The sequence below is a fragment of the Alligator sinensis genome, unplaced genomic scaffold (genome assembly GCF_000455745.1).
Source record: "Alligator sinensis unplaced genomic scaffold, ASM45574v1 scaffold1782_1, whole genome shotgun sequence".
Classification (NCBI taxonomy): Eukaryota; Metazoa; Chordata; order Crocodylia; family Alligatoridae; genus Alligator; species Alligator sinensis.
The window spans coordinates 399,839-410,813 of record NW_005842767.1 but is presented as its reverse complement, the minus strand read 5'-3'; the positions used below and the strand labels follow the sequence as shown (position 1 = coordinate 410,813).

Below are 10,975 nucleotides of genomic sequence, written 5' to 3'. Positions count from 1 at the left end.
CTCCTAGCACCCCCTTCCCACCCTCCTTCTCGCCCTCCTTCCCTGCACCCGACTCTACCCCTTACTCTCCTTCTCCCTCCCTGCAGCAATCTGCCCTGTTTCCAGGAACAAGCCGTGTAGCCCACTAACCACTTTTTATGACTCCTGTAAATCACCTGGGCTGCCGGCGGCTCCAGCAAAATCAGTGTCATCTCCCAGATGGGAAAATTTGTCCTTTTTGTCAGTGCTCGCCACGACGTGACGGCATAAATAGCCGGCTGCGCTGGCTGCAGCCTGGAGATGGGCCGTGCGGAGCGGAGAGGGCTGCTCCCAGGGGGGCCGAGGGAGGAGGGCATCCAAGTCAAGGAGGCACGGTTTGCTTTATGGGACAGGTCTCGAAGGGCCCTGGGGCTGCGGGGCCACTTATCCCATCATACGCTCTTTGACAGAGACTCCAAGTCCGTGGGGACCCTGGAGGGGGTAAGGAAAGCCCAGCCATGCCTGCGGTGTGCTTTGTAGCCAGCGAATGCTTCTGCTTGGAGGGTTTGTAGTCGTTATACTGGCACATCTGGGAATCCACGGATGGGAGGAGTTGGGGCGTTCTCATCTCAACCTGCACCAGCAAGGCAGGCTCAGAAACAGCCCAGACCAGGGAAAGGACCCAGGACTCAGTTGGCTAGGCCATGTCTAAGTGGGTTGCATTCAGCCAGATCAAAGGAAAGAGAGAGGAATTGGTCAAACTAAGTTTTGACACTTTGGGTTTTTTTCTAATGAAGAATAGGTTTTCAGCCCCAGTTATATTTTTCACAGAAATGGGAATCCTCCAGGGTATTTATTTTATCACGCACTGTTGCTTTTACAGCTTGGAAAGGTGCACTTCTGCTCCTCGTTTTTGCTCAGAAAAAGCTTAAAAATCTGACACTCCCTCTGCAAAAAACTCAAAAAAAAAAAAAAGAAGTCAGAAAGTCAATAAAAAGAACCCCCCAAACTACAGATTCTTAAAATCTCATCGCTTTGGCATAGATCATGGGAAACTGTCACTTTGATTTCATTTTTCCTGTTTTTATTGGGGGGGGGCAAAAAAGCAGAAACCGATGCTGACACAATAGTCATTTTTCAGTTCAATTTTTTTTTCTGTCTAATTGTTTCTTTTTTCAGTTTTCAAGGGCTGCTCATTTTTTTCTCAAAATCATTTTTTTCAAAAACCGTAATTTTTGGTGTTGATCACTGAAAAAAAAAAAAAAATCACAGGGAACTTTGAAGAAAAAAAAAAAAAAAAGCATTTGAAAGAAGTTTCTCGAAACCACTGACATTTTGCACTCCCAAGTTTCAAGTCAACAGGCTCACGGTGACGAAGCACAAAACAGCCTCCCTGAATGCCAGGACCGACGGGCACGAAGCGCTCAGTGACAGCCCCTTGCCGAGGTGACGGTACGTTGGAGACGGTCCTCTCCCAGAAAGCAGTGGGGAGCCCCGAAAAGGAGCGCAGACTTTTGAAGGCGCATGGAAACGTTGCTTTGGTGGGGACAAACCCTGCCAAATGCAGCAAAGAAGATAGCCAGGCATCCCTCCACCCAGGCAGACGGCATCAAGGTCAGGGGAATGAGACTACATCAGGGCACGGGGAAGTGCAGAGAAGATGACACTAGCATCCTCCCTTTGGGAACGTCCTGTGCGATAAAAGGGCAGCCGGCGAGCCAGGGGAAGCGGAGCTGAACGAATTTCGATTTCTCAGCTCCCAAAGTAGAACATTTTGTCTGAAAGTTCACGGCCCATCTCCTCCTGTTTTTGGCTCTTTACCCATTAGGAATCGAAGGGCAGATACACCAGGTGCCTCCCCCAACCCGTCATCGGTACAAGAGGGAACTGAACCCGCAGCTCCTGAGCCCCAAAGTGAACCCCTAACCGACCACCCTTGCTCCCAGGGGGGCAGGGAGAGAAGTTCCTACTCCAGTGGACCAGCATTGCACACCTGGGTGCACACAAAAAAGGGCTCATGCTCCTTTAGGGAAACCCCCTGCCTGGATGGAGGCAGGATAGCTGATTAAATGGACCCAGTGGGCATGTCTACACATGCACATTTACTGCTCAGTAACCTAAATTACTGCGCAGTATGGGTGCACATCTACCCATGCATGCAGTAAATACGGTGACTTACGCCAACTTGAGCATAAATTTGATACCTGCATCATGCAAGTATCAAATTCATGCCCGATGACTTACTGGGCAGAAAACGCACGTGTAGATGCCTTACTGCGCAGTAACATTGCGTGTATGAACTGACCTGGAACTAACTTTCGTCCCAAGTCAGTCCACATACAGCATGAATGAGCTTCAATGCCTGCACGTGTAGACGCCGGCCTATTCCCGCTTACTGCGCAGTAACTTACTGTGCAATAAATTTACGCCAGCATAAATGCACGTGCGGACACGCTCAGCATGCATTTTTGGAGAGACAACGCCTGCATCCTTCATCCAGAGAGGAGGATTGCTCCGTCCGGACGGAATGATTTCTAATTAATATCCTAGGGCTCGGGTAATTCCACAGAGCTTCTGCTAACCCATTTATTGCATTAACAGCATGTCCAACGGGACTGTTTGTTTCTTCCCCTTCTAATCAGATTAGTGAAAGCGGTTCTTCTACACTTCTATAATCCCAGCCTTCATGAACCCTACGGAGAGCTCCCCTCTACCCTCCTTCTCATTCATACCCACTGGGTGGCCTAGAAAACATTATCGGTAGGTAGAGTCCTCTCCGCCTAGCTTTGGACTGAGAAATGAGGGGCTGGAAGAGTCCTGTAGGGCTCATTGCCTGTTTCAGAAGACTATATTTCGAGCTCTCAGAGAACTGCATTTGTTTGCCCGTACAGCCTCATCTCATACCAGCTTTGGCTCCATTAAAGGGCTTTGGCACCGACTTGATTGAGCGCAGGATCAAGCCTCGCAGGTATTTTAGGCAAAGAGAGGGGTAAGTCCTATCGGTTCTCGGTTTAAAGATTTTAACGTACAGATCATTAATACAGAGATACCAAAGAACTATTATATGGACAGAGACCAGATTATTGGATCACACTTCATAATAAGGGCACTGTAATTGAAGTGAAATTAGTTTGATTGCAATATAGTTATGAAATGTAATTACCAAATAATTACTACTAGTTCATATAATTGGAAAGTTCCTGGATGAGCAGAAATAATCACTGTGCAGTACAATAGATTGAACATATCAGGATCATAATGTGGTATGTATGAAGCAGCACACAAAAGGGGAATAACTCAGTCTTGGCGTTGGCTTTCCAGTTCTGCAAATCATGCACCGACAGCTCTCTTATGAGGGGCTGACATGATTTTCTTCTCCTTGGTGGAGGTGAGGTTTCTTGGTCTCTTGGCTGGGGGAGGTTTCTAGCATCAACGTGGATTTATACCTGTGTTTCATTGCTCCTTCTCACCACCCTGGTGTTATCGAAGTGACTTGTGTTTGGGCTGGGTGAACCTTCAGAGCCGGGCACCTCTTCCCAAAGGCAGATGTGACCACTGTATCCCCATGATATGGGACATGGGAGACAGAAAGACAGAAAGGGAGAGTGAGAGAGAGTTAAAAATCTGCGGAGAGGGATGGACAGACAGACATGGGGAACTATGGGAAGAAGCAGATGGGGCACAGACACAGACAGGCAGAGACCGTCGTATGATGAATTCATAAGACTTGATTTTTGACATCGCATTTGCTCGCCGGCAGGCAGCCAACTGCAGTGTCACAAACAGAAGTATTTATGACTCCGCCGCAGTGCATAGGGAACAAGTTTATCATTCAAACACAAATGCCTAGAAATAGTAGCAAGGGAACAGAAAAATGGGAAGAGGAGAGGAAGACAAAAGACAGAGGCAGAGAGGCAAGGAGAGGGCCGGGCGAGCGGGGGAAGGTCATTAACTGCTTAGTACTAGACGTTGCCACGCACGTTCCAAATTGCACATAAATTAAGAGTGCAATTCTGTCCTGGCTTTTGGTGAGCCGAGCATCCCTCCGGAGGTTTATGATGTTGCTACGACCCTTTGATAGAATTACAATGCCGGAGCATTCAGTCGGGGCTATATTATTCCCGTGGTTCTGCGTTGCTCTGTTCCCCGTTCCTTGTCATGACATCATTGCCGGGTTGATAAGGATGTAAACACCTGTTTATTATGAATCCAATTACAGCCTCTCCCATCGCATAAATCACCCATTTAATTCCCTTTCAGAAACATTTCTGTCCTAAGTGAGGAAAATACCACTATTTATTTCTGTCATGAATCTTCCACGCTGCATAAATATTTATTAATCTAGGGGTGGCCAGGCATCTTCTTAATACAATGGCTCGCATAGGAGCAGAGCCCTTTTGCTGAAACGAACCAAAAAGCTGCTCGGAAAGGGTGAATAATATCCCAAAATCTGCACCTTCCTACTCAACAGATGTGCTCCCCGGCAGCGTTCAGCGTCACATCTGCTCTCTCCGGTGACTCAAATATGCTCTATTTGTACATGCTGATTTCTATTACAGTAGCACCAAGAGACCCCAGAGCCCAAGGCGAGGTGTGCCAGGCTAGATGTACCGCTCCAAAGTTTTGCAGGTTGAACCGTGGGATTAGATCGCACCCCCCGTGCCTGCAAGGCCGTCTCTCTGCCGTGTCTTCGCCGTGGGGCTCTGCTGACTTTGTTCTGCTGGTACAGCTAGCGAGGCAGAGGCCCTGTAGTGCGCACAAATCTAGACAGAGATGTAGGCTGGCTACACGGCAAAGCAAGGTGCGATTGTGGCACAGACTGGCATATCCTGGCGAGGTTCAATCTAAGCAGGTAGCAATAGCAGGAAGAAAAATGCAGCAATGTGGACTTCAGCTGGGGTTTGATAACCAGATGCATACCCATCTAGGATCCCCAAGAGGGGCTCATGAAGCCTACTGAAGGCTGCATCACCATGAGTGTGCCCACGCTGTGCCCAGGGTGCTCTCAACCCACCGGACCTGGCACTGAAGTTGCTCCAGGGCACCCCTCCAGCCCCACCACTATCCTCCAACACAGAGGGCCGAGGTCTGAAGAGCACCGGCTGGAAGGTGTGAGGGACTGGGACAGTAAGAGTATCATGGGAGCCATATGGGTATAACCCTGTGTCTTCACTGCCATCGCCACCTGTGCTCCCTGCCCACGTGACACATTTGCTGTGCAGGTGACACAGTCTGAGCCCTGAAGACCACGCCACCCAAATAAGTTAGCATCCTTCACCTCTTGGCGCCCATTCCCCATCTTTAAACTCAGGATAGCAGCCTGCTCCTCTCTTAGGGCATTCAACTCCTTGGAAGAAGGAGCATCTCGAGTGTATATATACAGCACCGAGCACCTGGGCTTCTTGCGTGCTATTGCAATCCCTATAACACGCCTAAAACACTTCCAAAAGTTCAGCTGAGCCCCAGGTGCTAACCAACTGAGCAACCCAGCTTCCCAGGATGAGCCCCTGGCTAGTCAAGTCTCTTCCGTGTCGCTTTTCAGATCTATATTGGCACAAAAACTTCGGATGGAGCGGGGCTGTACAGCTAAAAGGCTAAGCTACAGGAGAGCAAGTGAGATGCAGAGAGAGCTGCGGCCCTGGCCATCGACTGAAACGGAGGAAAAGCAGCAACGCAGAGAATTGGACTGTTTATTTTTGACCCATTATTGATGCCATTAAGCACAAAAGGGCATAATGCTCGAGACAGATTTAGGAAAGGGGGGAAAGGGGGGGGAGAAACATTTTAGAGAAGGGCTTTCAAGCTGAGACAACATGTGAAAGAGAGAGAGCATTTATGCCAAAATCAATGGCCTTTACCAGTAATTTTCTGCATCTCTTTTCTCACAATGGCAGATGTGTGCGCCTGGAAAAGCTCTCTCCCTCGGACCCAAGCACAATGCTGGGTTTGGCCCCGCACACCTTAGGCAGACGCCCTGTTGCTCTGCCAGGGGTGCCCTCCACGTGTAGCTTTCGTCCAGCTCCGTTGCAGAATGGAGTCCGTCTCTGTCTCACCCACTTCGCTGCTCTAGTATTTAACCTTCTCTGCTCTCCAAGCCTGGTGTTTGCTTTCCAATCTAAGGTGTTATTCCTCCCCTGGGAATCTGGAGACCGTCTCAGTGCTCATCTCCAGTTCCCACTTCTTCTGATGCCGGCTGTTGCTCCTGCTGTCTTGCATCGCGCGCGCGCTCCCACGCACACCTTCTCACCGATACGTGCAGGCACCCCCTCTCCCGCACATACACGCTCTTCTGTTCACACACCTGCTGCAGGCCTGCACCGCTCCGGTCTTCTCTCGCACGCACCCGGGATCCGTCAGTCACTGCGGGGGCCTCTCCTGTGCACACCAGCTCATGTGCATGCTCACTCACCATCTCTCTTGCACACTCCTTCGTGCACACAGGGGCAATCGCACAGCTCAGAGACTGTGCCCCTTTCCTCTGCAGTCCTCACACGGGCAGAGCCAAACCCAGTCTTTGGAAGCCGATGCAGCGATGAGGGTGATACTGGGCACGATGATTATACGTGCTCCATTTGCCAATTGTGGAGCCCCAACGATGCGGCGTGTGGAATAAAGCCATCTTCTATCAAGCAAACTGAAGCTTAAACAGCTGCTCTTGGTCACTCTGGTGTCACCGCGTATGCAACCAGAGGCCTCTCTTTCTCTCTCTCGCTAATGCATAACTCTTCTTTTAATAATTTCCATTCACTGGACTGTAACCCTGACAACCTGATTTTCTCCTGTCCAGCACATTGTGCAGTCATTTGCATTGGTGCAAAGGGCACGGAAAAGCACCTGCACTCTGTTTTATCAGCACTTGCATTGGTGTCAGTGGCTCCAGAGAGCCAGGCAATGTGAAACCTTTCATGCTTCACTTGGGGGACTTTGCCCATGGTTTGGTTTGAAGGGCTACCAGGTTAGGTCTGGAGGCATAGAGGAGGGGGTAGGATGGGACTGCAGGGTCTTGTGACACTCCCCTGGGTGCCAAAGTTGGACAGAGCAAAGGGAAATCATGCAAAAATATATCTGAATCACCGCAGGAAAGAACAGAAATGACTCTAGGATTTTGTAAATATGACTGCAATCAGCAAGGCAGACATTGTGCGCTGTGCCTGAAGAGCGCTTGGGCACATCAGGCATGATTAAAGTGGTTTAATCCTTCACTAATCCTAGGCCAGCATGCACTGGACCCATTCTCGGGCATTGCGTAGAGCAACCAAAAGGCCGCTCTGATTTGCACCCACTTGCAACCACCTCCGTTCATCGAGAACTGGGAGGACATTCCTATTTTCTGCTGATTGCACCTCCCGAGATGGCAGCCAGGAGCTGGGTAAAGGCAGAGCCGTCGTGATGGTTTGCCGTGACCGCTGGCTTCTTTACTACGGGTACATGCCTCCAAAGGATGAATCCGCCAAGTTTCTCCAGTTGCAACCGATGGTGGGTCAGAGCCCTGAGAAAGATTTGCAGTGGAGAACGACCCCATGGGTAGAGGTGCAGGGGGTTGGGATTTAATATACGTATGTGCCAAGTCCCTTAAACCCTTTATATCATCTGCTTTTTTTTCCACTGAAAATGAAAATGCTTTTGAATAGTAGCATTTTTTTTAATGGAGTGACCCTTTCAAACTTGCTTTTTTTTTTTTAATGGCTTAATCTTAGGCTGATTTCCTTCCAGAAATGCTTCGATTGCACAGTCCAACCCACAAGCTCTCAAGTACGCCGGTATAAAACATTTTAATTGTGGGGCCAGGAAAAAGCAGAGAATAATAGAGTATTAAGAGTTATACAATACAATTAAGGCGGTGAGCGTCAACAGAAAAAATGGTTGGTCAAGGGTGATACGAGGAAATCTCTCCATAAATTAACTGTACCTAGTCTATATGCATCACTGCTGATCTAGCAGGGAGGAAAGTACATTGCGTTCCTGAGAAGTAATAGAGAAGAAGGAGAAGAAAAATGAAGGAAGCGTAATGGGAACCAAAGCAGCCTAGTTTCTCCTCCTGCATCTCCCACCTCCCCTGCAATTCTCATTTTCCAGCCCCGAGTTTCCCTGTCCCAAGCTCAGGTACCACAGCGATGGGCAACCCGCAGCTAGATACAGAGAGCAAGGAGAACGCATAAAGCTCGGCAGCAGGAAGAAGACAGATTCGGTTCCACCTCCTGAGCCTCCCGGTCCTCTTTTCAGCCCCAATTACAACCCCACAGCATATGAGGTCCCAGAGCCCGAGCAGCCCAGGAAATACGTGGCACCCTGTTTCTTCTGACCCCCCTCCCAGTTGCAATGTCTAGTCTCCCTGTGTCCCGAGGCTCTCCATCAGCAAGGACTGCAGTGATGTGCAGGGTGTGTAGAGCCAGCTTGGCTGCATTATCCATGGGGAAGCTGATTTCCTAGCTTTCGCTCCTTCTCTGCTCTTCTGTTAAACCAATTTGTATTCTCGCTAGTTGGCTCTTCGCCACTTGTAATGATATGACTCTTCTTTAGATGTTTCGGTGCTACTTTAGCACTGAACTGTGAGGGGGCTAATGTTCTGCCTGCTATTGTGCGCTGCTCTGCGCCATTTGTTGCAATAAACTGCATTCATCCTCTCTACTTTTGTAGATCTGCATCTGCTGGTGGAAGCGCTCTCTGAGATGCTTACCCGAACTTGCAGTGGCTTTCAAGTGGCAGCGTAGCAACAAAGTGATCTCTCTTTCCTGGACCGTTTTGCTGGGCAAACCTCTCACTGGTCACTGGTTCATCCCACTGGGATCCCCAGGTATACTGCCCATGTCTGAAGTGCCAGGCCTAGTGTAAGGCATCAGGCTCAGCTCTTTGGAAAGGTGTCAAAAACCCTCCTGCATGCCTGCTATGAGTTCACTTGAAACTGGGCTGCAGAAGTGCGATTAGTCCAAGCATCCTGTCCCGTGCATTAGGTACCAGACACACAAGGCCAGATGTAGAGGAGCTCAGCACCCCAAATGGAGCTGCGGACTCGGCTCCCATTGAGACATCTAAAATGGGGCCAAGATTTTCAATAATCTTCCCAGCCAAGAGCTGCCGTTGTGACACCAGATGCCAAAGAGTTCGGCCCCCGCGGTGCTCCCCAGTTTGGAAACGCGATCCTGATTGCGGGCGCTGAGAGCTTTGGCAGATTCTGGCTTTATTTGTGATGGCATTTGTAATCTCCACAATACTTGGAAGGGAGAATGAGACACCGGAAATGGTCCTTGAACCCAACGTCAGGGCTGGACAGAGAATTGAGGAGCGACAGCCAGCCCTTAGATGTGTCACCGAGAGCAAAGTCTGAGCTGCACGGCCCCTAGTTCATCCAGCACGTGGCTGTCTATCATGTACTACATACCCCACCAAGACCCTCCTTGCTGCATGGGGCAGGACCAGGTGCACAAGCTTGCCATAAAACCTTTGCTTTCTCTTAGTTAAAAAGAGAAAAGGTCTTCATTTTATTGCGACTCCAGGCTGTTTTATTACAGGACAAAAGTTCATTTGCCCAAAAAACCTTGTCCGCCTATGTCCTTAGACCAACACGGCTACAACCTACACCCCTCCAGCCCCACCACTACCCTCCAACACAGAGGGCCAAGGTCTGAAGAGCACCGGCTGGAAGGTGTGAGGGACTGGGACAGTAAGAGTATCATAGGAGCCATATGGGTATAACCCTGCGTCTTCACTGCCATCGCCACCTGTGCTCCCTGCCCACGTGACACATTTGCTGTGCAGGCGACACAGTCTGAGCCCTGAAGACCACGCCACCCAAATAAGTTAGCATCCTTCACCTCTTGGCGCCCATTCCCCATCTTTAAACTCAGGATAGCAGCCTGCCCCTCTCTTAGGGCATTCAACTCCTTAGAAGAAGGAGCATCTCGAGTGTATATATACAGCACCGAGCACCTGGACTTCTTGCGTGCTATTGCAATCCCTATAACACGCCTAAAACACTTCCAAAAGTTCAGCTGAGCCCCAGGTACTAACCAACTGAGCAACCCAGCTTCCCAGGATGAGCCCCTGGCTAGTCAATTCTCTTCCGTGTCGCTTTTCAGATCTATATTGGCACAAAAACTTCGGATGGAGCGGGGCTGTACAGCTAAAAGGCTAAGCTACAGGAGAGCAAGTGAGATGCAGAGAGAGCTGCGGCCCTGGCCATCGACTGAAACGGAGGAAAAGCAGCAACGCAGAGAATTGGACTGTTTATTTTTGACCCATTATTGATGCCATTAAGCACAAAAGGGCATAATGCTCGAGACAGATTTAGGAAAGGGGGGAAAGGGGGGGAGAAACATTTTAGAGAAGGGCTTTCAAGCTGAGACGACATGTGAAAGAGAGAGAGCATTTATGCCGAACGTTCGTCATTTTATTGCAGCCCCAGCCCCTGGATTGCATCTGGTTACTCCTCGTATCTGACTGTAATGGGTTAGGGGCAGGGTTTCCAAAGGCCCTCAGCATATTCTGAAATACCTGGCCAAAAACCTCACTGCGGGTGTGGGTGGGGGCTGGACACACAAAAGCACAGTCCTAAGGTTAACTCCGAGCCAGCTGTGACTTAAAGCTGGCGCGAACCCAGGGACTTTACACAGGTCCGTGACCAGCCATCAGACGGCAGTGACCCACGGTCTCGCATCAACCCAGACTGAGCTCCGACGGGTGACCTGCAAGTCGACCGGCTCCGCACCTGCTTCCCGGTCCCCCTCGGTCATCCGTGTCCTCCTCGTCGCCTGCTCCGCCAGCTCAGAAGCAAAGCAGTGGCTGAGAGTAGGCAAAGCTGCATTATGCAAAGGGAGAAATCAGGGAGACGGGACCAAAAAAGAAAAAGAGCAAACAAAGCACGTGGCCTCTCAGCGCACCCACCTTCAGAGAGATGGGCTATGATCTGAAAAAAAAACAAATTTCAGGAAATGCATCCAGACGGCGAGAAATTAAAGGAGCCACCCAGTGCTCGGCACACTTGGAGGGAGGACGTGACAGAGGAGGGAGGCAGGGGGGC

The 10,975-nt window shown here is 49.9% G+C and overlaps 1 long non-coding RNA gene across 1 annotated transcript in view; it reads right to left on the bottom strand.

Moving 5' to 3' along the window:
• Window positions 1-2,971: 2,971 nt before the first annotated feature.
• LOC102374351 overlaps window positions 2,972-10,975 on the bottom strand; it is an 83,516-nt gene continuing 75,512 nt past the window's right edge. The window contains exon 3 of the long non-coding RNA XR_325068.2: window positions 2,972-3,513. This is a non-coding gene — a long non-coding RNA (uncharacterized LOC102374351). The remainder of the gene's footprint in view (window positions 3,514-10,975) is intronic.